At 44.0% G+C, this 24,300-nt stretch overlaps 1 pseudogene; it reads right to left on the bottom strand.

Moving 5' to 3' along the window:
* Positions 1-991: 991 nt before the first annotated feature.
* On the bottom strand, positions 992-22,614 carry LOC127050065 (sulfotransferase 6B1-like; annotated as a pseudogene).
* Positions 22,615-24,300: the final 1,686 nt, after the last annotated feature.

The raw sequence follows: 24,300 nt of genomic DNA on the forward strand, positions 1-24,300 counted from the left end.
CCAACTAGGAGAATTAACCACTAATTAATTAATTTCCCATTAATTTCAGTGCAGTTGCCCTAGCTTTGAAAATCTCAGCCACAGCTTCCAGAGTAGACCAGTTAGTTTGCTGCAATGATACAAACATTTGCTACTCTGTATAGAGTTTATGACCATGAATAATTCAAGCCTCAAGGATCCTCTATCTTTTACCAGGCCTAGGGTTGCTGACCCTCCAGAATTATCCTGGAGACTTTAATTAAAGATTATATCATGTGATGAAACCTCCAGGAATATGTCCAAACAAAACTGGCAACCCTAGCCAAGCTTCCAACATGCCCCCTCTGATTGAAACAAGATGAACCAATTAATAACATTTTTAAGGCACTTATCAAATCAAAGATTTAAAAGGTCACAGACAAATAATGAATGCAAGCAGAAAAACAGAAATAGAAAAGCTGATTGGATAACAATTATCCTGGAGGGAATCAGCCTGTTCCACCAGAAGATAGCCACATTCAAGTCATTGTTAATGTTAACAGCAAAAACTAATCTATTTAGTGGAATTTCTATCGCTTTCGGACATCTGGATCATCTGGACACTCTAAGCCTAATTCTGCACTGACTTACATCAAATGCAACCCTCATGAATTTCAAGGGATTTCTCAGTGCAGAATTGGCTCACCGATTACATTGTTTTTGACAGAGTGGTTAAATAGCTGATAGTGCTTCTGGCTGATACCTCCTAAGAATAGTGTATATGATATTGAAGTCTACAGCTCCTTTCTAAGGCAATGCCATACAATGGGCATATGCATATATAAAAGATCTATTAAGCATGGTGAGGTATCAAATTTAAAGCACACATCTGACATAAATTGCTGGTATTACAGACTAAAATATAATTTATAATTGGATACACACAAGTCTGGATGATTTTTCCAGTGTGCAAAAACAAGTGAACAGATCATACTAAAGGGAACAGTTGTATTAGGTTTTGCTGTTTTGCTCTTTAGGCCTTGCAATACACGCCATATTTCATCTTTTCTCCCAGTTTAGTTTCTTCTAAACACTCCTCAAATTTTCTGTCCATTTCTTTACTCTGAGCTTCATAGAAATGGTCCTTCCAGTCACCAACAATTCCTGCAAACATTAAAAATATATATAATCATTTGTTAGAGAGACAGGATCATCACTCCTTGGTTGACGTTGTAACTAGCTTTCCATTCAAGTCTGATTTTTGCACATCACAACCTTCACTCCCCCATCTATATCCCAAAAAATTGATCCTTTCTTCTTTTGACTCTACATTTAGGGTTTTTGGCCACAGGAGAATTTTTTCAGCAATGTATGAGGTGAATTGGAGAAGCCATCTCTAAGATGTAGGATTTTTTAAAAATACAGGTAGAGTTCTTGGTATATCTTTTTTATGGACATAACATATCTCAGAAATAATTGGCCCCAGAAACATCCATTTTGTTATATTCAAGAGACATTACACTCATTTACACCCAGTCAGATTTGGCCCCAAGTCTGTGGCGTTTTTTTTGATAAGATGGTCTTCAAACTGCAAACTAAGCATGTGTGTTGTTAGGTGTGGTGCTTATTCTTAAATAAATGTAGGGGAAGACATCAGATTCTCCATGCACACTCCACCATTAGCAGCTCTGTTCTTGTGTGCCACCCTCAGCCTGTGGCAGCCAGAGATCCTAACTAAGGGCCGGATAATGCCCCCTGTGATTCATGACCCACAGAGGGGAATCACCACACACAAATCTGATGTATTCTTTGTGTAGGTGGGGTGAACCGCCTTCAGAACATCTTCCACTTTCTCTGGAGCCCCTGTGACCCACACATCAGGAGAGGTGGGCCAGTGGTGAGGCTGAGGGAGAGATAGACATGGTGCCCCCCCAATGGATGGGATGCAATGAAATCTCAATGAAAGATAGAGCCCCAGGTTAATGTGAGCTACAGGTAACTCCACTGTATCTTGGAGTACACCTCTACCCCGATATAACACTGTCCTTGGGGGCCAAAAAATCTTATTGCATTATGGGTGAAACCGCATTATATCGAACTTGCTTTGATCCACGGGAGTGCGCAACCCTGCCCCCTCGGAGTGCTGCTTTACTGTGTTATATCTGAATTCATGTTATATCATGTCACGTTATATTGGGGTAGAGGTGTACTTCCTGAGCTAACCAGTGGAAGTGCCAGAGTCACTGCAGCAATTGTATTAGGCGATTTCAACTTCTCTACTGATTGTGGTGCTTCTGTGTTAGCCCAAGATTCCACAGCCACCAATAACAGCCATAATACTAGCCTAGGGACAGTCTGGCTCAACACCTATAGTTGGATGCACTCTGGATTTTGTCTTTGGCCTGGGATTGGAGATGGATGTTACATGCTCGTTACAGTAGGGGTTATCAGTGCTACACTAGTGGCATCAGAGAGGCCTTTCCCTGGTCATCCACCCAGCAATAAAAGGTTCCTGGATACTATCCCAGCAAGACACAGGTCCTGAGCCATTAACCCTTGCAGAGGCCTGTGCCTTCACATCACACCAGCAAGCTAGAGTTGCCAAGGCTAAGATGTCACAGAGGGCCAGGCTTTCACAACAGCCCTAAAAGATAGGAATGCTGGAGCCAAGACCTCATCAGAACCTGTGCCTTCAGTTCACCCAGCCAGCTAGAGGTGCTGTGCTAGTGACTGGTGATCATTTATAGAGAATTTTCAGAAATGTACCTTTACCGAAGAGAATTTTCCCAAATGTTCCATGGGTTTTGAAGGAGTTCTCTTTCATAGCTTCGAAGCTGCTCTTCTCCGCAACAGTCTGAATCTCTTCCTCATTCAGAGAGAACCCAAAGAAGTCAGCTATTTTTTTCAGTCCTATTATCTGATTCTGAAAACAAGGAAGATAAGAGTGAATATTATTGAAACACATTCCATTTGGATCACACCTGTGGAGTGATAATAACAGTATCTCTATACTTTCCTAGAGCAGAATTACTGTGAAAAATCTGCAACTACTTCATTTTGCATTGCCAAGGAATTCTAACAGGTGTAACTTTCAAGCAGCTTCTGTCCTGAACTCCTTACTCATGCAAGTAGGATACTTTGGCTAAATGGAGAGTGGGCTCTATACTTGTTATATGTGGCTGTGCATAGGAGTGAGTAATAATAATACCACCTAGAGCTTTTCAGTACACAATTGAATCCAGAGAGCATGTACCTGTTAATATTCATACACTTCAGGTGTGCTGAAGCAAAAGGCATTGCTAAGAAGTGTGCAGATAATGACATACCTGAATAAGGAATTCTGTACTCTTCGCACACCAAGTGACGGTGCATTTTGACAGATACAATAGTGAGCAGAAAGAGCTGTTCTAAGGGGATTTGACAATTGTGGACATAAAGATAAGAGGAAAACAAGGACAATCAAATGTGGTAATCAAATAAGGCAAAAAAATTTAATTTGCAGAACTTTTCATCTATAATCAGGATGAAAGGCCAAAAATTAAAATTTTGCAATATTTTATTTCAGAAATGCTGAAATGTTCCTAAACAGCAGTGGCTCTCAACCTTTCCAGACTAGTGTACCCCTTTCAGGAGTTTGATTTGTTTTGTGTACTCCCCAATTTACACCTCACTTAAAACCTGCTTGCTTACAAAATCAGACATAAAAATTCAAAAGGGTCACAGTACACACTGATTGAAAAATTGCTTACTTTCTCATTTTACCATGTAATTATAAAATAAATCAATTGGAATTTAAATATTGTACTTACATTTCAGTGTATAGTATATAGAGCAGTATAAACAAGTTATTGTATGAAATTTTAGTTTGTACTGTACTGTTTTTTATGTAACCTGTTGTGAAACTAGGCAAATATCTAGATCAGGGATCGGCAACCTATGGCACACGTGCCAAAGATGGCACGCGAGCGATTTTTCATGGCACATGGGGTGGGCTGAGCTGCTCAGCCCGACGCCGCTCTGGAGTTCCCGCTGCTGGCCCCTTGCCAGCCGGGGTCCCCACCGCCGCTGTCCCACTCAGCACCTGCTGCTGGCCTGGGGGAAGGAATTCCAGGCTGGCAGCAGGCTGAGACCCCAGCTGGCAAGGAGCTAGTGGTAGAAACCCCTCAGTGGCGGTGGGCTGAACTGCTCAGCCTGCCGCTGCTCTGGGGTTCTGGCTGCTGGCCCCTTGCCAGCCGGGGTCCCCACAGCCCCACTCACCTTGCTTCCAGTTGGAGTTCCAGCGCAGGCCCCCTGCCAGACTGGGTCCAGGCTTCCGGCCCTGCTCAGCACTACCAGCCTCCAGCTCCACTCACCTCAGCTGCAGATCTGGAGTTCCAGCCGCTGATCCTCCTCCCAGCCGGTTAACAACTGATCACTCAGAAGCCTGTGTGCAGCTTAAAGTATCTAAATAGGTGCCACCAGACATTGGAAAACTCAGCAAGGAAAAGCAAGGGCAAGAATCACACTAAACTGATAAGATCTGCATTTTAATTTAATTTTAAATAAAGCTTCTGAAACATTTTGAAAACCTTGTTTACTTTACATATAACAGTAGTTTGGTTATATATTATAGACTTAGAGAGACCTTCTAAAAAACGTTCAAATGTATTACCGGCATACGAAGCTTTAAATTGTATACATGAAGACTTGGCATATCACTGCTGAAAGGTTGCCGACCCCTGATCTAGATGAATTAATGTACCCACTGGAAGATTTCTGTTGAGAACCACTGCTATAATGGAAATGTTGTGATGTTTCCAAAATGCAATATGATCTTTGGGATACCCAGCAGATCACTTACCAGGCAGGCGGCCTGGAAAGCTGGCCAGTCAAGGAGTCCAGTAGCTCAGGAAGCTAGGGAGTCAGGTGCTCAGGAAGCCTAAAGGCCCACTCCCCTGCCTGTCCGTTCATCAAGCAGGCATCCCTGAGAGACAGCCACCCAGACTCCTGATAGCTTAGGGAGCTGGTGAGCCTGGAAGCCCAGCTCTGCAACTGCTCATCAGATGGGCTGCCAAGGAGCCTGGCTGCTGAGGAACAAGGATCCTGAAAGCTCGGGACAACCTCAGTTCCACCACTGAGGCTGCTAAGAAGCATAGGAATAGAGAGGTGGGCAGATGGGGGAGCTAGCAGGAAAGCAGGCCGCAGGGTGGCCAATAGGTCGGCCTGCCTGGTTTCCATCAAAAGTGTTGAAGCAATTTACATGTTCCCACAGAACACGTAGAGTCCATTGAATCAGCATTTTCTGTTGGAAAGCTGACGACCCTTTAGAGAGAGAGAGAGAGAGAGAGATTGCATTAAGATTTTTCTAAATAGATTTAGTGTGGGGCCAAGGTACCATACTGCAGGCACTGAAGAAATTAGATCACCTTGTTTTTATTTTATTTTTTTAAATCATCTCCGAAATACCTTGGCAATTTTCAAAAAGCTTTCTAGGAAAAAATCTATTCTATCCTATATCACAGCTGTAAAATTTCAGGTGAATTTATTTCAGTTTAGTTGGGTGTTGGGATCATAATCACACTGCAAACGGAACACGTTTTTCCCACCTAAGCTATTATACAAGTGGTTAGTGTTTCCCCATGGTCACTCTCCATATGCTTTGTGGTAGCTGGGCATAACAGGAAGGCATGCTAAAGACAGCCTTGATTTGCAAATGGAAATTGTTATTAGATGACTTTGTGGATTCTGTCAGTGCTTGACATGCTTCATGTTGCTGTAATTTAGGTTTTAATGCAATATGTAGACTACAATTCCATCCAGCTCACTCATGTGTGAGATTTCGAGAAGTCCACATTTTAGTCCACATTGGTTACAGATCGCCATATCTTATTGTCCTCCATTTTGGCAAAATTTCCCACTAAAGACAATTAAAGTTTTGACTGAGGACTGAAAATCTTGGCCAGTTTTATTGTGAAGATGTTTGGTCTGAGTTTCAGAGATGCAGCGCACCCACACGCCCCAGCGAAACCAGTGGGAACTGTAGATGCTCAGTATTTTTTAATATTAGGCCACTGGCTCATGTTAACAGTATATGTTAAAAAAATCTTAGGGCTAAATCAAGGTCTGGTGTAAGTGGGTGCAAATCCATTGAAAGGTAACGACGTTACACCTGCTTACAGCAAGGCTGATGTTGGCTCTTGTTAATCATTTCCCCATAAAGTGGATACTATTAGAACCTTATTCGTTCCAAAGTCTGTTTGTTCCTAGATTCAAGTTTCTTGGCACATTGGTGGTCACAGAGGGTGAAATTCCACCCTACTCAGAGGTCTTGAACCAACTATATGACATTTGCATCTGACTTATTTCTTCATAGGGTTTAAGTAGAGCTGGTTAAAAAGAAATTCCACTGAAACATGAGGATTTTTTTTATAAAATGTGGCTTTTTAATTACATTTTCATGTACATTTCTGTTTTGTTAGTTTCTGTCAAAAACAAAATGAATTGTATAGACCTGGCACAGGCTTGGTAGTTGTGTTATCATTAGCCATGCACTATTTCTGTATGAAGTAAAGATTCCCTTAAACAGCATTAACCTCACCTCTTTCAGCTCTTCATAGGTTATCACCATAACATTTTCATCATCCACATGCTTGTTCCATTCAACTAAATAATCAAAATAGGAGCCCCGGCACTGGAGGAAAAAAACCCAGAAAATCAGAATGATTCAATAATAATGAGGTAAAGGTGAATTGAGACGGGGGACATGGACTTCTGGCTGACTTCATGGTGTCAGACAGGGTTTTGAGGTGAGGACTACGGTAACAGGTTCTGCCACTGCTCCTCTGAACAAAAGCAATAAGTGTTCCCTCTATCTGACGGCTAGTACTGGCCATTAATGGAAGAGCACACATTTGCTAAGTGGAAAGGACTAAACACCCTCATAACCACCTTAGGGACATAGCATACAAGCTGGAAAGCTAGCCAGCTGAACATTCCAGTGCATTCCTGTTTACCAGGGAGACATCCTGTCTGACTGCTGGCTGGGTCGGAAAGGAGTCTCTCCTTTGCACTATTCCCAACTACAGCTGAGTGAGTGATGGATTTTTTGGTTCAGACACTAAACTAAAAAATTTAAAAAACAATCTTGTTTGATTTGAACAAATAACAATTTTTATTTTTTTAATAAAAAAGTAGAAAAAAATTGGTTTAGAAGAAACCAAAATGTTTCACTTGACTCCAAACAAATTTTATTTTGACTTATTCACTTTGATTCAGACATTTTAGGTGCTTTTCACCTTTTTTTGTGGTAATTTAAAAGTGAAGTGCCATTTTGAATAGAAAAGTTGAACAAAATATTTCAAACTGAAACAGTCAAAATGAAATGATTCAGAATGATTGCAACAAAATGCAACAAAGAGTCCTGTGGCACCTTATAGACTAACAGACGTTTTGGAGCATGAGCTTTCGTGGGTGAATACCCACTTAATCAGACACATGCATCTTTGTGCTTTTTACAGATTCATATTAACACGGCTACCCTTTTGATACTTGAAACAAAATGTTTCCTCTGTTTAGAAATTTTGTTTCTAAAATTAGAAAATTTCTAAAATTACAAAATTTAAATTCTAAAATTTAGTTTCAAACAAAATTATTTATCAAATTCAACCTGAAATCAGCAAACATTTTTTGCCCTCCAAAAAACAATTAGTTGAAAACATTTTGCTCACCTCTATTCTCAATAACTTTAGCCTTCTACCCAGTATATGAATTCAGCTTATGCATTGATTAGCAGAAAGAAAAGTTATAGGGTGAAGTTGTTTTGAGTTGTTATATTGCGTTTGGATTTCTAGGCCAGCATGCTTATGTCTATTTTAATAAGTATTAGCATAGCTGGTAATATAATTCATATTTAATTTTCTAAATCTGTGTTTCAGATTATATAAGATTCAGAGTAATGGTGGCCAGGCCATAAGAGCTTATATGACTTATTCAAGATCACAGAGGGAGTCAGTGTCAGTGAACAAATTATCTCTTGATTTCAGGGGTCAGAGGCTGATTTCAATTACATCATTTATAAATCTAGATTAACTTTAAGACAAGAAGCCTTTCTTGAATTATAACAATACAACTGAGACCAGAATCTGCCCCAGGTCTTCCTGAATCCCAGTGCCCAGTTTTGCCAATGTACTAATTAATCAGAATAGCTGAAAAACAGGGTACTTTTTCCATGCATAAAAGCTGCAAAATACTCATCCCATGAGCTAAAAGAGGGAAGTGTAGGCATATTGTTGTGAAAATGGAAGTAAGATACAGCAGTGTCTTTTGGATTTCGAACCAGCAGCAGTATCTAAAAAACATATGGAAATGAATTATTTGTTTAAAGGTTGAAAGTCAATACAAAAAAGTTTGTACTTCTCCTAGCACAATGAGATCTTGGTCTATGACTAGGGCTCTTGGCACTACAGTAATATAAATAATTAAGTAAGAAAAAGTCTGTTTGTTCAACAATCACAGCATCAGTAGAATCAGTTTAATTAATTTTACCTTATTTGAAAAATAAGGAATGGCAAAGCTCATTAGCAGGATATTTTCTGCTGACATGATAGCAGAGAAACAGTCAACATTTAAATTGTCAGCATTAGATTTCAGTGTTCATGCACCATGTAGACAAATGGGGCCAGTTTACTCCCAACCTAAAGCTATTCTATTCACGATACTGTAAATGAGGACTCACCTTGGCCTTGCTTTTGAAAATAGATTTGGGCAGGACTTGAGGAGAGAGAGGTGTTACTATGATTCTTCCGAAAGGTAATTCCTTCATCCTCTTTAAATACAATTGGAAAGAAAGATAGAATTAAATAGCCTCTTTAATAGAATTTTATCATTTTAAGATTTGTTTTAAAAAAAGTAGACTTTGCAGGAAATAATATTTCTTTCCTGCCAATCCAGAGGGTGACTATTTCACTACCATTAATATACAGCAGAATTTAAGACAAATTAACATTAATTTTTCCAAGGCCTTCCTGAATCTGTCATTTCTTTCAAACTTTAACTACCATGATCCCAATTATTAATGTTCCTCTAATTCCCTCTAGTGAATGTGGCCCCATGTAAGTTGCTCCTCTAGAGGAAATACTGTGCAAGACCCTGTTCTAACAGTATTTCCAGCCTGACTAGAAATTGGAGGCCTGTTCTTTTGAGATGTTCAACTGAGTTTAGGTAGAACCAGTAGTAAACTCATTATCTAATGGCTGACAATAAGTACTTCTCCAGAACCTCTTAGACATTCAGATAAACATAACTAGCAAACCGCTCTGCAATAGCATGTCTCCCAGTAAGGGTGCATCTGCTGGCATGTCGGGGTGGCTTTGTGTCCTGGCAGACAGATAAAGCAGTACTGGTATTCAGGAGACCTGAGTGTGTGTGTGCAAGTCATTTCTCCACTCTGCCTCAGTTTTACCTTCTGTAAAATGGAGATAATGACACTTACTTCCTTAGTAGCTTTGAGAGCTACTGCTTAAAAGTGCTATATAAGAGCATGGTATTATTACACATGTCTAATCAGTATCTTTCTATAGTTCCAAAAAGACAGATCACCATGTCAAAAAAATCAGCATCATAGCTAGGGCCCTACCAAATTCATGGTCCACTTTGGTCAATTACATGGCCATACAATTTTAAAAATCATAAATTTAATGATTTCATCTATTTAAATCTGAAATTTCACTATGTTGTAATTGTAGGGAGTCGTGACCACAAAAAAAGTTGTGGGTGGGGTTGCAAGGTTATTGTAGGGTGGGCTGCAGTACTGCTACCCTTACTTCTGTGCTGCTGATGGTGGTGGCGCTGCCTTCAGATCTGGGCAGTCGAAGAGTGGCTGCAGTTGGCTGGGATTCCAGCTCTGAAAGCAGAGCCGCCGCCAGCTACAGCGCACAAGGATGGCATGATATGGTATTGCCACCCTTATTTCATCGCCACCCTTATTTCTACATTGCTGCTAGTGGGATGCTGCCATCAGAGCTGGGTGCCCGGCCAATAGCCACCACACTCTGGCCACCCAGCTCTGAAGGCAGCACAGAAGTAAGCACGACCCACCTGAAATAACCTTGGGACCCCCCTGCAACTCCCTTTTGGGTCAGGACCCACAATTTGAGAAATGCTGGTCTCCACCGTGAAATCTGTATAGTATAGGTGCATTGTTTCCCAAACTTGGGATGCCGCTTGCGTAGGGAAAGCCCCTGGTGGGCCAGGCCAGTTTGTTTACCTGCCGCGTCCACAGGTCCGTCTGATTGTGGCTCCCACTGGCCGCGGTTCGCTGCTCCAGGCTAATGGGAGCGGCGAGAAGCGGCAGCCAGCACATCCCTTGGCCTGCGCCGCTTCCTGCACCCCAAACTCATCCCAAGCTCTGCCCCACCCCAGAGCCCACACCCCCGGTCAGAGCTTTCACCCCCCCCCACTGCATCCTCAACCCTCTGCCTGAGCCCTGAGCCCTTCCCACACCCCAAACCTCCTAGCCCCAGACAGAGCCCTCACTTGTATTCTCACCCTGAGTCTCTCCCACACTCCAAACCCCTCATCTGCAGCCACAACCCTCACCCCTGCACCTCATCCTTCTGCACCCCTCCCATCCCCAAACTGCTTCCCAGAACCTGCACCCCCTCTCTCCGCACCCTCTCCCATCCCCAAACTCCTTCCCAGAGCTTGAACCCCAGTCCCCTGCCCCAGCCTAAGGCCTGCAGCCCAGACCTCCTTCCTCACCGAAACTCCCTCCCAGAGCCTTAGGCAGGTGGGAGGGCGGAGTTTGGGCTGGGTCAGGTTCTGGGCACCACCAGAATTTCTACAAACCTGCCACCCCTGATCCTGCCCTGCAAGCCTGAACTCTCAGCATTCTCAGGACACAGGCTGATCCCTAGTGGCCACTGTCCACTCTTAACCTGTGAGTCCCTCTCTGGATTGGAACTGGACTGGAACCAAAGACCATCTTGGAAGCAACATTACCAGCCCAAGTGGTCAAAAATCATGAGCTGACCCCGCAAAATCACAGGCTGTACTGCCACCACTTCATCCATTCTTCAGTGGCAGGCCCTTCCCTCCGAGAGGGACTGAGGGACCCGCTGCAGAATTGCTGCCAAACAGCGGCCCCTGGGGGAGGGTGCAATTTTATATTCTTGTCTCGGGCACAAAAATACCTAGTTACAGCTCTGCCATACAGCCCACCTTCACCCTCACAGTCTCAAGCCTCGTTGGTCCTTCGCCCCCTCCCCCCATAAATATTTCAACACCCCGCCTAATTTCAATTCCTGGGAAAACACTGTTTGCATTGCTTGTGTTATGAGAGCTTTTTGGCCAAACAGAGGGCCCTCTGAAGTCATTGATATGACCCCTTTCTCAGGCAATAAAATCAGTTACTTACAGAAATGGTAAAATAATAACACACACAAATTCTGTCTACAGGGAGTGTACATGGCATATCAACCAGCAGTTCAGCAGCTGCAGATTCCGTGAGCTTTGTACTGGTGTTAGAGGTTGTTCATCTAGAATTAATCACTTATCTCTTGAGTTTTTGCTCCTGTTGATTTTTTCTGGAACAGAGTTCTGATAGCACAGATTCGTCTCCCCATACAGCAATCAGATTCAGTACCTCCTGTTCGGTCCATGCTGGAGCTCTTTTGCGATTCTGGGACTCCATGGTCACCTGTGCTAATCAGCTCTCCACGCTGGGTAAACAGTAAATGAAATTCAAAAGTTTGCGGGGCTTTTCCTGTCTACCTGGCCAGTGCATTGGAGTTGAGAGTGTTGTCCAGCGTGGTCACAAGGCAGCGCTCTGGGATAGCTCCCAGAGGCCAATACCGTCAAATTACATCCACACTACCCCAAATTCGACCCAGCAAGGTCAATTTCAGTGCTAATCCCCTAGTCAGATAGGAGTACCAAAATCAATTTTAAGAGCCCTTTAAGTCAACAGAAATGACTGCGTCATGTGGACGGGTGCAGGGTAAAATCGATATAACGCTGCTAAATTTGATCTAAACTCGTAGTGTAGACCAAGCCTGAGTTCTCTCCCATTGCCTCCCCTAATAGCTCTGAAATAAGGGGAGGCGGGTCTTTCCAGCTGAATGAAATCCTGGGAAATCATGAAGCAGAAAATCAACCCTGGAGCTGACTGACAGTTAAAAAAGGAGCTGTTAGCAATCAGAATGGGAGACTCCTAGGCAAAAGACATCCTCTGTCATGGAAAATAAAATGGAGAGGGGTAACCGAAACTCCCCTAAACCCTTAGTCTCATTCACAATTGCCTGTTTTGTGGTGGCAGAGCTGAAATCCTTCCTCTCCACACAGTCAGCTCTTTGGGGACAGTAGTAGTGCAAAGGAGAGAGTGACAGGTCGGAATCTAAGGAAACCCTGTGGTGGGGAGGTCATTTGCATGAATTATCCACCCCTTGTCTGAACCTCAATGGTTTCCTGTCATGGACTGGCTAAGCAAATGCACTGCAACCTGAATGTACTGACCTGATCATACCTTGGGGGAGGTAAGAGTCCTCCATAGCCTGTAAAATTCAGCCATTACAGTTTATCAATTCTTAGATGTGTCAAACAGTTCATATTAACATTTCTAATATCATCCCGTGCTGACCTTAAATTTCTCTGGATCCCCAAATTCAAGACACAGAAATACAAATAATTCATTTGTAATATTCATTCTCTCATTAATTTCCTCCTTTGTATATTTTGCAGCTGTAATTTCCAAGTCATTTAAGACTTGATCAAGCCAGTTAGTACCTGAAACAAGATAGAAACTGGTTTAAAGACTACGGAAGTGAAAATTGTCACAAGTGTTGAATGTATTTAGTTGCAATACCAATGTATGATATCAATTACTGTGGAAGAAAAAACATTAACATTCAAGGATAGTAGCTAACTAAACTGAAATCTTACTTTGATACAGGAATATTTTCCTGTTGTTAATGACACAAACTATGAGTGAACAGAAGTGTCATATGATTGGGCCAAATAATGTGTCAACAAACAGGAACAGTCCTGTTTGTGAAGCACATATTTCTTTGCGGTTAACAATTTAGTTATAAATCACTACATTAAAAAACATGTTTTCTGGGTGAATTCATGTCACAGATAAGTGCAGGCACCACCATTGTCACTGACTAGGCTCCTACTTGCCAATTCAAGGCAAGCTATTAGTACTAGCTTGACCAAAAGCTAAATATACAATAATGGTTTCTAAAAAGAAGAAATCAATTTGGGGGAAATGGACAGAAACACTTGTGATCATAGTTATGTGAAATCTGGATATCCTCATATCTGTGAGTCACACTGTGTTTTTTCTCAGATTTCATCTGTGTTAATTTGGAATCATTCCATTGGCTTCAAATGAGTGTCTTAAAATTTACAGCCGTGCAACTGACAGCAGAATTTGATCCAATTTTCCATGTGAGACTTACTCAATTAATAAGTGAAGGAATTGTTTTTCAAACCACCAGCTCTTCAAACTCAGTCAAATTGACAGCCAAGCTGTTTTCTTAGCTCATGCATCATCACAATGCAAAATATTAGTAAAGGTTTGTTGGCTGTATTGAATCAGATCTAGAATGAGACACACAGGAACGTTTTACAATGTGTCTCATCTGAAGTTTGGATGCAACATTACAACCTTATATCTTTCATGCTTGTGCACACGAATTTATGTTCAATATTTAGTAGATCATGGTATCAAAGATCAAGAAATCTTTTTCTGCAAGGTACGTGTTCATAACAATGGCCATATAGTTATTTATAATGTAAATATACAAAAGGAGAAGAAAGTAACTAATGGTCATTAATGGCTAAAATTATTCTTCTCACCTCATTTATCTGAACAATCCCTAATACAATATCTTCATGATGGACAGCATTTACTATGAATTGCAGTCATGTATAATTATTGCATTACATGCTGCCTAATCATTCATAACTATAACATTTCAATTTTAATTTTTGAAACAAGCTAGCAATATTCACCATTTTTAGCGTATCCTGCTAAGATCATATCGTCACTCCTGGCTTCAAAAGAATCAAGAACTCAGAAAGTTTCCAGGTTGCAAAAAAGCAGCAGGGTACAAAATTCCTTTATAGGAAAATAGCGGGTCTTCAAGGGCTGCCTTTTCACTCAGCCAATGTCTTATCCAGATATTTAGCTACTGTCTTTCTGCTCTTACACATGTTTGAGAAACTCTCTATTCAGAGAGACTGAAGCTCAGGCTGTCTTTTAGTGAAAAAATTGTGGTAGTGATGTACAGCGCGGGGGGGGGAGTGGAGCAATTTACACCGAACTCCGCAGGGGCCCCCATAAGAACAGCCGAGGCTCCCTCGCCGGCCGGAGCCGCCCCGCCCCTCCGCTCCCCGAGCCTGAGCGCATCCAGCAGCGTCCCGGACAGCTGCAGCGTGGCTCCGGCGGGGCCACTGGGCTCTGCTCCACTCAGAGCTGCGTGATCAGGGGGAGGGGCTGCGAGCTCTACGCCGCGTGGGGGAAGCTCAGACTCCTGACCACGCGGCTCTGAGCGGGGCGGAGTTCAGGGGCCCTCCCGCAGACATGCTGCTGCTGTGGAGGGACGCTGCTGGATGCGCTGAGGCTCCGGAGGAGGGGGGAGCCGGGGGGGTTGGCTAAGGGCAAGGGATTCCCAGGGACAGGGAGGGGGCAGAGGTTGGGGGGGCGGTTGGATTGTGGGCGTTCCGGGGGGGGGGGGGGGGGTCTGTCAGGGCTCAGCGGGGGGGGTGGATAGGGGTCGGGGCAGTCAGGGGACAGGGAACAAGGGTGGGGTCTCAGGGTGGTGGTGGGGTCTCTGGGGGACGGTGAGCAGACAAGAAGCAGGATGGGTCTGGGATTCTGAGGGGGGGCAGGCAGTCGGGGGCAGGAAGTGGGTGGGGGTCACATAGGGGCAGGGCCGGGCTGTTTGAGATGCACAGCCGTCCCTACCCTAAAGCTCATTCAGCAGTTTGAGGCTTGCAGAAAAGCCAAGCTGTTAGCTTTTCCATTAGGGCTAACATCCCTTTCACTTCTCAAATGCCTAATTATAGTCTCTATTTAATTTCAGTGCCATAGGGAGATTAATGTCAGGAGAGAGTAGCTTCATTTAAAATTAACTACTAGGGGAGGGATCACATGAGAAGAGCAATATCCTTCCCAACCCTACCAAGGGAGACCCCCCCCCCTGCATTCCCTGGGGCTTCCAAGGGCTTAATTCCGTGGTTCTCAAACTTTTGTACTGGTGACCCCTTTCACATAGCAAACCTCTGAGTGCGACCCCCTCGCCTTATAAATTGAAAACACTTTTTTATATATTTCACACTATTATAAATGCTGGAGGCAAAGCAGGGTTTGAGGTAGAGACTGACAGCTCGTGACCCCCAGTTTGAGAACCCCTGGGTTAATTTAATTTTAGCACCCTGTATCCATTCACATGCATGTGCTATTTTGAGCATTTCAGTTTTCACAACATAGGCTCATCCCAGATTCTGGAACAAGCTCAGATGCTCAGTTCATGGAGTATGTACGTAAGCTATACTAAAGACAAACCCACAGTAACCATCTCCAGTTTGTGAGGGACCCCATGGAGCCAGTCTCTAGGAATCAGATAAATGCATGGAGATTAAGTCCATTAATGGCTATTAGCCAGGATGGGTAAGGAATGGTGTCCCTAGCCTCTGTTTGTCAGAGGATGGAGATGGATGGCAGGAGAGAGATCACTTGATCATTACCTGTTAGGTTCACTCCCTCTGGGGCACCTGGCATTGGCCACTGTCGGTAGCTGCTTGCTCAGCTTGCTCCACCCCCGCCTAGCCTCTGCTCCGCCCCCACTCCCCAGAGGACTACAGCAGGGATCGGGTGCCCTGCACTCACCGGCAGCAGGAAGTGGAGTGAGTTGGTCCCAGCCCACTCCGCTCCACTGGCTCCCAGCCACGCCGCGGACAAGTGCTGGGGGATGGTTCCCCCAAGTCCCAAGGCTGGGAGCCAGGGGAGCAGGGTGGACGGGGTGGGACCGAGTCTCTCCACTTCCCACCGCCCTGTGAGTGCAGGCTCAGGCCTGCCCTGCAATCACCTGGCAGCAGGAAGTGGAGCAACCTGGCCCCAACCCTTCCACTGGCTCGTTCTGGGGGGCAGTTCCCCTTAAGCATGGGGAGGAAATGGAGTGGTGGGGAAGGGACATGGGATGGGGAAGGGAAGGGGATGGGGGAAGTGGGGGCAGAGCGGAAGAGGCAGTGGGGAAGGAAGGGTGTGGGGTGCGGGGTGCGGAGGAGATGGAGTGATGGGGAAGAGAAGGGGATGGGAGAAGCAAAGGATGGGGATGAACAAGGGATGGGGATGGGGATGAGCTTGGGGAAGGGACATCATGAGATGGGGAAGAGAAGGGGATGGGGGAAGCAAGGGCAGGGGGAGAGCAGGGGATGGGGATGAGATTGAGTGGTGGGGAAGGGACATGGGATGGGGAAGAGAAGGGGATGGGGGAAGCAGGGGCAGAGGCAGTGGGGAAGGAAGGGAGTGGGATGTGGAAGAGATGGAGTGGTGGGGAAATAATATGGGATGGGGAAGAGAAGAAGATAGAGGAAGCCAGGGCCCAGCATGCAGATCCCCTTGGCAGCAGCTGGGGCTCCCCTCTTAAGCAGGCCCATCAAACCCTCACCCTGACAAGCCCCACCTCCCCTGCATCTGTACCATGCAGATGAGACACCCCACTGAGCCCCAACCACCTACATCTGGACCCCCACCCAAATGAACTTCACCTCCCCTGCACCCAGGCACCCCTCCAGCCCCGCTGAGCTCCAACCACTTTCACTTGGTCCCACCTGCAGACTTCCATTGCTCCTGCACCTGGAACCTCCCTGTGCATCCAGATCCCCCACTGTGCTGCCTGCCCCCAGACTGCCCCACACAGAACCCTCATCCCCATCTGAATCCTCCCAACACCCCATACTAATTCCCTCTGCACTTGGATCCTGCTGCCAGGCTGAGCCTCCCTTCCTACATCTGGTGTGCCTGGCGCAAAAGGGGCAGGGCCCCAGAGTGTTTCTGTGGCAGGCATGGCCCTTGTGCTGTGTAAGGATCAGGTACAGCCTCACTGCCAAGTCCTTGTCCCAGGGGCGTGGGGGAGGCTGCAGGGTATTTTCCCACCTCAGTGGCCTGTGCTCCCCATTGCCATGGTGGAGCTTCCACGTTTATTTATTGTAAAAAAAAAAAAAATTGCAGAATTTTAAAATATGCACAGAATTTGATGCAGAATTCCCTCAGGAATATGGGGTACTGTACAGCTGCGATGGTGAGGCAGTGAAGGGGGTACTGAACAGTAGAGGATCTGTGGGTTGGGGAGCTAGGCAGGGGGTATGGTGTGCAGGTTGCTGTTCAGTTGTGGGAGGTCAGTGGGAGGAGTCTTTGGGCAGGGGGTGCTGGGCATAGAGGGTCTGGAGGCATTGCGAATAGGGATCTCTCGGGAAGTTCTCTGGGCGAGGGGGTACTGGGCTAAAGGGCAGAGCACTGGACAGGGGGGCAGTGTGGAACGGGCATGCTGGCAGCACAGGGCTCGGTGGGCCAGTGTGCATCTAGCAGTTGTGTGTTTGCAAACAGTGCCCTTGTGCTGGGCTGAGTGGGGCCACTCCCGCTGTGCTGCACTTCATTGCCCCCAGCTGACCGCTTGCTCTACAGACCACCTCCCATCACATGCCTTATTTCCCCAGTGGGGGCCCACAAATATGTTTGGCACCGGGCCCACAAGAAGTTAATCTGACCCTGACTGTGGCCTTCTGTACTTAGCTTTCTAGATATCTGGAACTATAAGCATCCCAGGGAAACACGCACTGCACTTTGCATTCAGCAGTTCCCACCTGAGCCAAGGGAAGTTTTCAGATACTCAAAAATTTTGAAAATCGACCATTTATTTAAGTAGCTGTAATATGGATTCAGAAGCCTAATTGTAGGTATCTGTCTGAAAACACAAAACTTTGCTCAGTATGTTGTAGTTATGCTACTGTTTTCTTATGTTGCATATATTCTTTTACTCTGTACAGTCTAAAATGGCATTGGCTTTTTGCATGAGCCATTTTGCAGTACAAAGTGAGGTGCAATTTGCTGTCCACTCTCATGTATGTCTACACTGCAAGTGAAGGTGTGATTGTAGCACAGGTAGGCATACTCATGGTAGCTTTAATCTAGCTAGTGCTGGAAACACAGTGTAGATGTGGTGTCACAGGCTTCAGCACAGGTTAGCAACCAGCCTACATACCCACTGGGAATCCTGGATCTATACTCTGGTTGTTAGCCCATGCCAAAGCCTGTGCCGTCACATTTACACTGCTACTGTTACCTGAGCTAGCTAAATTAAAGCTAGCATGCAGGTGCCTACCTGTGCTACAACCACACCTTCACTTGCAGTGTACCCCAAAATCTCACGCCAGGATCTATATCTTGGTTTGAAACAGCAGGACACAGCAATTGTTAGTACAAGTATAGTCTGACACCTAGTGATTTGACAAAAACCACTAGGAGATAAAATTAACGATCTAAGTAAGTGATAATTGCTGAAGATCCAATTCTTACTTACCTTGGCTCATGCCCTGAAGTCGGTGGTACTACTCATCTGAATAAGGCAAGTAGGATTTGTCCCCCAAGGGGTGCTGGGTTTCTGGGGTTGTATGAAAAAACCGTGAGAATCTGTGAAATAGTGTAAATGCTGTTTCTTAACTAAAGTTTGATTGTATTATAGCTATGGCGGTTGCAATATCAATAGTTAAAGATGACACACAAATGCATACAGTGCTTGAGGCTGAGCTCACATCAGTTTTATGCTGGTGTAAGGGTAGCTGTTTGAAATGAACATAACAGGCAAATTTGAACTAATGTCGCTATTGTGTCAATATTTCAACACTGGCCCAAAACACACTTCACAGTCTGATATAGCCATATCCCAAACTGTCACCCTCAACACCAAGCATTTCTGATTAGAGTCAAGGAAAGAGCATATAGGTACTCAGCAATTTTGAATATCAGACCTAATTTCCAGTGCCTAAATTTGGATTTAAGAACCTAACTTCAGACTCCTATTTTAAAACATCTTGGAAATTTTAAACTGCAGTGCAGGGCCAGCTCCAGGGTTTTTGCTGCCCCAAGCAGCAAAAAGAAAAAAAAGCCTCTATCGCGATCTGCATCTCTGCCGCCGCCGCTCAGAATTCGACGGCTGGTCCTTTGCTCCAAGAGGGAGTGAGGGACCTATCGCTGAATTGCCACTAAAGACCCAGGCATGCTGCCCCTTCCCCTTGGCTGCCCCAAGCAGCTGCTTGCTGGGCTGGTGCCTGGAACCCGTCCTGCTGCAGTGTTTTTATACTACAGTTTGGGTGAGTTCTGTTCCACTTTGCAACCCTAACTTCAAGTTAACAAAGTTTGTTTTTGTCTGTGAATAATAAAAGAAAGCCTGTCTTTGAAAAAATGTGGTATATTAGAGGATTGAGCCAAAAGAAACCTGATGGGGTTCAACAAGGACAAGTGCAGAGTCCTGCTCTTAGGACGGAAGAATCCCATTCACTGTTACAGACTAGGGACGGCATGGCTAGGAAGCAGTTCTGCAGAAAAAGGATCTAGGGGTTACAATGGACGAACAGCTGGATATGAGTCAACAGTGTGCCCTTGTTGCCAAGAAGGCTAACGGCATTTTGGGCTGTATAAGTAGGGGCATTGCCAGCAGATAGAGGGACATGATCATTCCCCTTTATTCGACATTGGTGAGGCCTCATCTGGAGTACTGTGTCCAGTTTTGGACCCCACACTACAAGAAGGATGTGGAAAAATTGGAAAGAGTCCAGCAGAGGGCAACGAAAATGATTAGGGGGCTGGAGCACATGACTTATGAGGAGAGGCTGAGGAAACTGGGATTGTTTAGTCTGCAGAAGAGAAGAGTGAGGGGGAATTTGAAAGCTGCTTTCAACTACCTGAAAGCGGGTTCCAAAGAGGATGGATCTAGACTGTTCTCAATGGTACCTGATGTCAGAACGAGGAGTAACGGTCTCAAGTTGCAGTGGGGAAGGTTTAGGTTGGATATTAGGAAAAACTTTTTCACTAGGATTGTGGTGAAGCACTGGTATGGGTTACCTAGGGATGTGGTGGAGTCTCCTTCCTTAGAGGTTTTTAAGGTCAGGATTGACAAAGCCCTGGCTGGGATGATTTAGTTGGGAATTGGTCCTGCTTTGAGCAGGGGGTTGGACTAGATGACCTCCTGAGGTCCCTTCCAACCCTGATATTCTATGATTCTATGATTGTTTAAAAATAAAATAACTACATTTTCTAAATAGTATTAATATTTATTATTTATATTATACTAGTGCCTGTAGGCCCCAACCAAAATCAAGTCCCTGTATTACTAGGTGCAGTATAAACAAAGGAAGAGACAGTTCAGCCCCTGCCCTGAAGAGCTTACAGTGTAAATAGACAAGACAAGCAAAGGATGGATGATAAAACAGAGGCTTGGAGAAAAGAATTAACTTGCCAAAATTCACAGAGTAGACCAGTGGCTGAGCTGGCAGTAGACGCAGGTCAATTGACTCCCAGGTTAACACCCTAGCCAATAGACCTGAAGCAATAGCTAGCATTTTGTTAACAATGAGTTTCTGGCTGCAAAAATAATTGTGTTCATAGTGCAGTATTTTAAAAATTACTGCCCAGAGATAAAGGGCACATGTCAGCTTGTTAGCTTTGCTGAACTGAACAAAATACATCTGGCTTGATTATTCACTGCCTTACCCTTTGTCTAGTATATCTACAAACTGTTGTAGTTATTTTATTACCATCATTAACATTTTGGTACCAGGGCAGAGTACCGTATATTTTATTGCTTATGATGTTGACTTGCACCTTTAGCTTCTGTTCTGAAAGTCAGAGACACTTGATAGGTTGGAATTGAACCATCCAAGCAACACAGCTCAGCAACTACATTAGGTGTTTCTTCAGAAATCTCCCATTCAAATTCTTACCAGGCTTGAATCTGTTTAGCTTCTGAGAAGCTGGTGAGGTTACAACCTATAGTGAAATAGCTGCATTGATTCCCTGCTCATAGAATCATTAATGGAAAAAATCCTACTAGCTCATCCAGTCCATCTCACTACCAGTTCAGGATGCTTCCCTGCAATACATCTGGTGCTTTGTGCTTTCTAGATTTAAGTGTCCCCAGTTGATGAGGTTTCACTGTATGTTACACTTCTCTGTCAAGATTTTTTCCCATTCAGATTAAACTCCCTCTTTTTCAGAGACACACGTATAGTCTCGTACACCCAGATGTTAAAAGAAAGAATTCTTCTGCCTCTTTGATATATTCCTCTGCTTTCTGTCAAATAGGTGTCAGCTGCTATCTTGTCCCAATTTAGCTGCCATTTAGCCAATCTATACATACTGGGTGAAATTCTCCGCTAAGTTACACCATTGAAAATCCACAGAAATTCCATAGATTTTGACAAAGTTAGTCCTGACTTAAACTGGTGTAACTGAGAGCAAAATCTGGCTCACTCTATGAATCTTCTTTATAAATCAATCCCTCCACCCTGCTGATAATCTTTGTTGATCTTATCTGAACTGCACCTAATTTGTCAATATCTTTCTAGCACTGAAGTTCTCAGAACTGAACACAATATTTCAGGCATAGTCAAGTAGAGCCACACAGAGGGGAAAATCACCTCTTTGTTTCATTAGGCCCTTTGCACCCTATACTCTGGCCATTTTAAGAATTTATCTCTGACCCTCTGTATCATCTCTTCGCACTTGTTGGTATTCTTGACTCCGGTATTTGAACGACTGCCTAACCTTGCCATCAGGTCAGCATGCCTGGAATATTTTTCTTGTTAATAGATTTTCTGTTGAATTTTAGGGTTTAGGAAAGTTGCCGAATTTACAGCCATGGAATTTACAGCCACCACTCTGCCTCCATGTCAAGGCTAATTCTCCACTCTGGCACTTTGAGTGCAGAAGGTGGGGGCTCGCAAGGATTCTAAAACTTAATACTGGAATTCCTGGATTGGATTTTTGTGTCCCTACGAGGTTTGTGCACATGTTCTTTAATTAGCTGGTGGCAACAGCTGGTTTCCTTTGTTTTCTTTCTCAGCTCTTCCCTGGAAGTGAGTGGGAGGTGAAAGGTCTTGAGGCTACCTCACAGGAAAGATTTCCCAAGTACTCCTTTCTGAGTTTTCAAAGGGTTTTTTTGCACTTGGGTGATGGCAGCATCTACCCATCCAAAGTCAGAGAAAAGTTGTAACCTTGGGAGTTTAATACAAGTCTGAAGTGGCCAGTATTAAGTTTTAGAATCCTTGCGGGCCCCCACCTTCCGCACTCGAAGTGCCGGAGTGGGGAATCAGTCTGGACAACCCTAAACTTGTACTGACTATTTCAGAACAGCCCTATAGTATTATCCATAGTAGTTTGCTGACCACTTTCATCCCTAAATCCCTTTCAGCATTGCTGCTTCCTAGATACTCCCACTGAAAATGTGTATTTGAGACTATTTTTCCCTAGAGAAACAATAGGTATTTATTCAAGTTGATCGCTATTTTGCTATACTCTGGTCATTTTTATCATTTCTCTCTGACCCTCTCTATCATCTCTTTGCACTTGTTGGTGTTGTTGGCTCCAGTATTTGAACGACTGCCTTACCTTGGCATTGGGTCAGCATGCCTGGAATATTATTCTTGTTATCAAATTTTCTGTTGAATGATAGTGCTTAGGAAAGATGCCAAATTTACAGCCATGGAGATTAAAGTCTTCTCTTTATCCATACAAGTACCACATGGGCCACGGGAGCACCAGTGTCCTTACCCTCCCCTGCCAATCAGCTTTTCCCTGCCTACTGCATGGAAAGCTGAGGGTGCAGGGTATTTCAGTTTCCCTGTTCACTCAATTATTGCAAATGTTACCATATCCAGTTAGTGCCTTTTATATTCAGAACACTTCGCACCTTTTCCTGAAAGCTGCTATCCCACTAGCGACGCTAAGCATCAGGATGGGCTATCCTAAAACCTCAAGCCAAATTCTGGCTCGGAGACCAACAGAATCTGTGAAATAGCATATAAACCATTGCTAGACTATAGTTTTAATTGTATTATAGCTGCAGCAATAACAAAAGCAAGAGTTAAGAATGACACACAAGAAAATTTGTACAGGGCCTGACTCTGCTCTCCTTGACAGCAATTTTATACAGGTGTAACTTCACTGATTTCAATGGAGCTGCTGCTGATTGACACACATATAACCAAGAAGAGAATCAAGCTAATGTATTTTAGGATACTAACAGTGAAATTCTTTGTGGGTATATATGGGCACAATGCCTCTGACTCCAATAGAGTTTCCCCCATTTACACCAGTAGAGAATTTGCCCATAAATTTGCAGGCAAGTTTTCCAAATCCATTCAGACCCAGACTAAGACTCTATTTTCAGAAAGATGAAAAGCCTTAAGAAAATATTGTGCTCCCTTTATTTTAATAAATTCTCTCTCTCTCTCCCTCCATTTGAGCAATGCTTATTATGGGTCTTCTTATGGAAAGATTTGTACTGACTTGAGCTGGGGTTGAATCAGGCCCTGTGTTTGGTAGAAATCCCTTTGTGAAGAAGATTCCTCAGTTAAAACATTTTTTGAAAATGTCTCCACATACCAAATGCTGTTAAATATTTTACTGATGGAATTGGGTGAGATGGGACAACACAACTGTAACAGGGAAAGAGGGTAGTGAGTGAGAGAGGTTCTTCCAGGTGATATGTACTGGAGCAGTACTGTAGTATTGGTCTAGGTATGACTGATTACAGTAGCATTGAATAAAGGTATGCAGTCTAAGCATGCTGAGAATCTGCTGTCACTGTAAAGAGAAGCTGGAGTGTTCTGATCATTTACAAACATTCAGAGAAATTTGAATCACTTGATCTACTTTTCTAGTGCATGTAATGCAACTGATCTGATAGAATTGTGGGGAACTGTTGCTTTAACAATGTTTTCTTAGTCCTCAGGCTTTGCAGGCCACCTCATGCTTCATCTTTGCTCCCAGCTTAGTTTTTGCTAGGCTTTCTTCAAACATTCTCTCCATTTCTTGGTTCTGAACTTCATTGAAAAGATTCTTCCAGTTGCTAACACCACTTACAAAGAAGCAACATTTTTTTCTAAAGATCAGCCATTTTGATCACTTTCAGTAACTGGAGTTTGTTGCTATGTTTTTAAAACACAAGGCATGATTCAGTGTTACTTCAGTGTAATTCTACTGCTGTCAGTGGAATTACTTCAGTGTAAAACTGCTGTAATAGAGTCCATCTCGTTAAGCTTTATTGACTAATACAAGTATAGCTCATAAAAAGGAATATG

The sequence above is a fragment of the Gopherus flavomarginatus genome, chromosome 4 (genome assembly GCF_025201925.1).
Source record: "Gopherus flavomarginatus isolate rGopFla2 chromosome 4, rGopFla2.mat.asm, whole genome shotgun sequence".
Classification (NCBI taxonomy): Eukaryota; Metazoa; Chordata; order Testudines; family Testudinidae; genus Gopherus; species Gopherus flavomarginatus.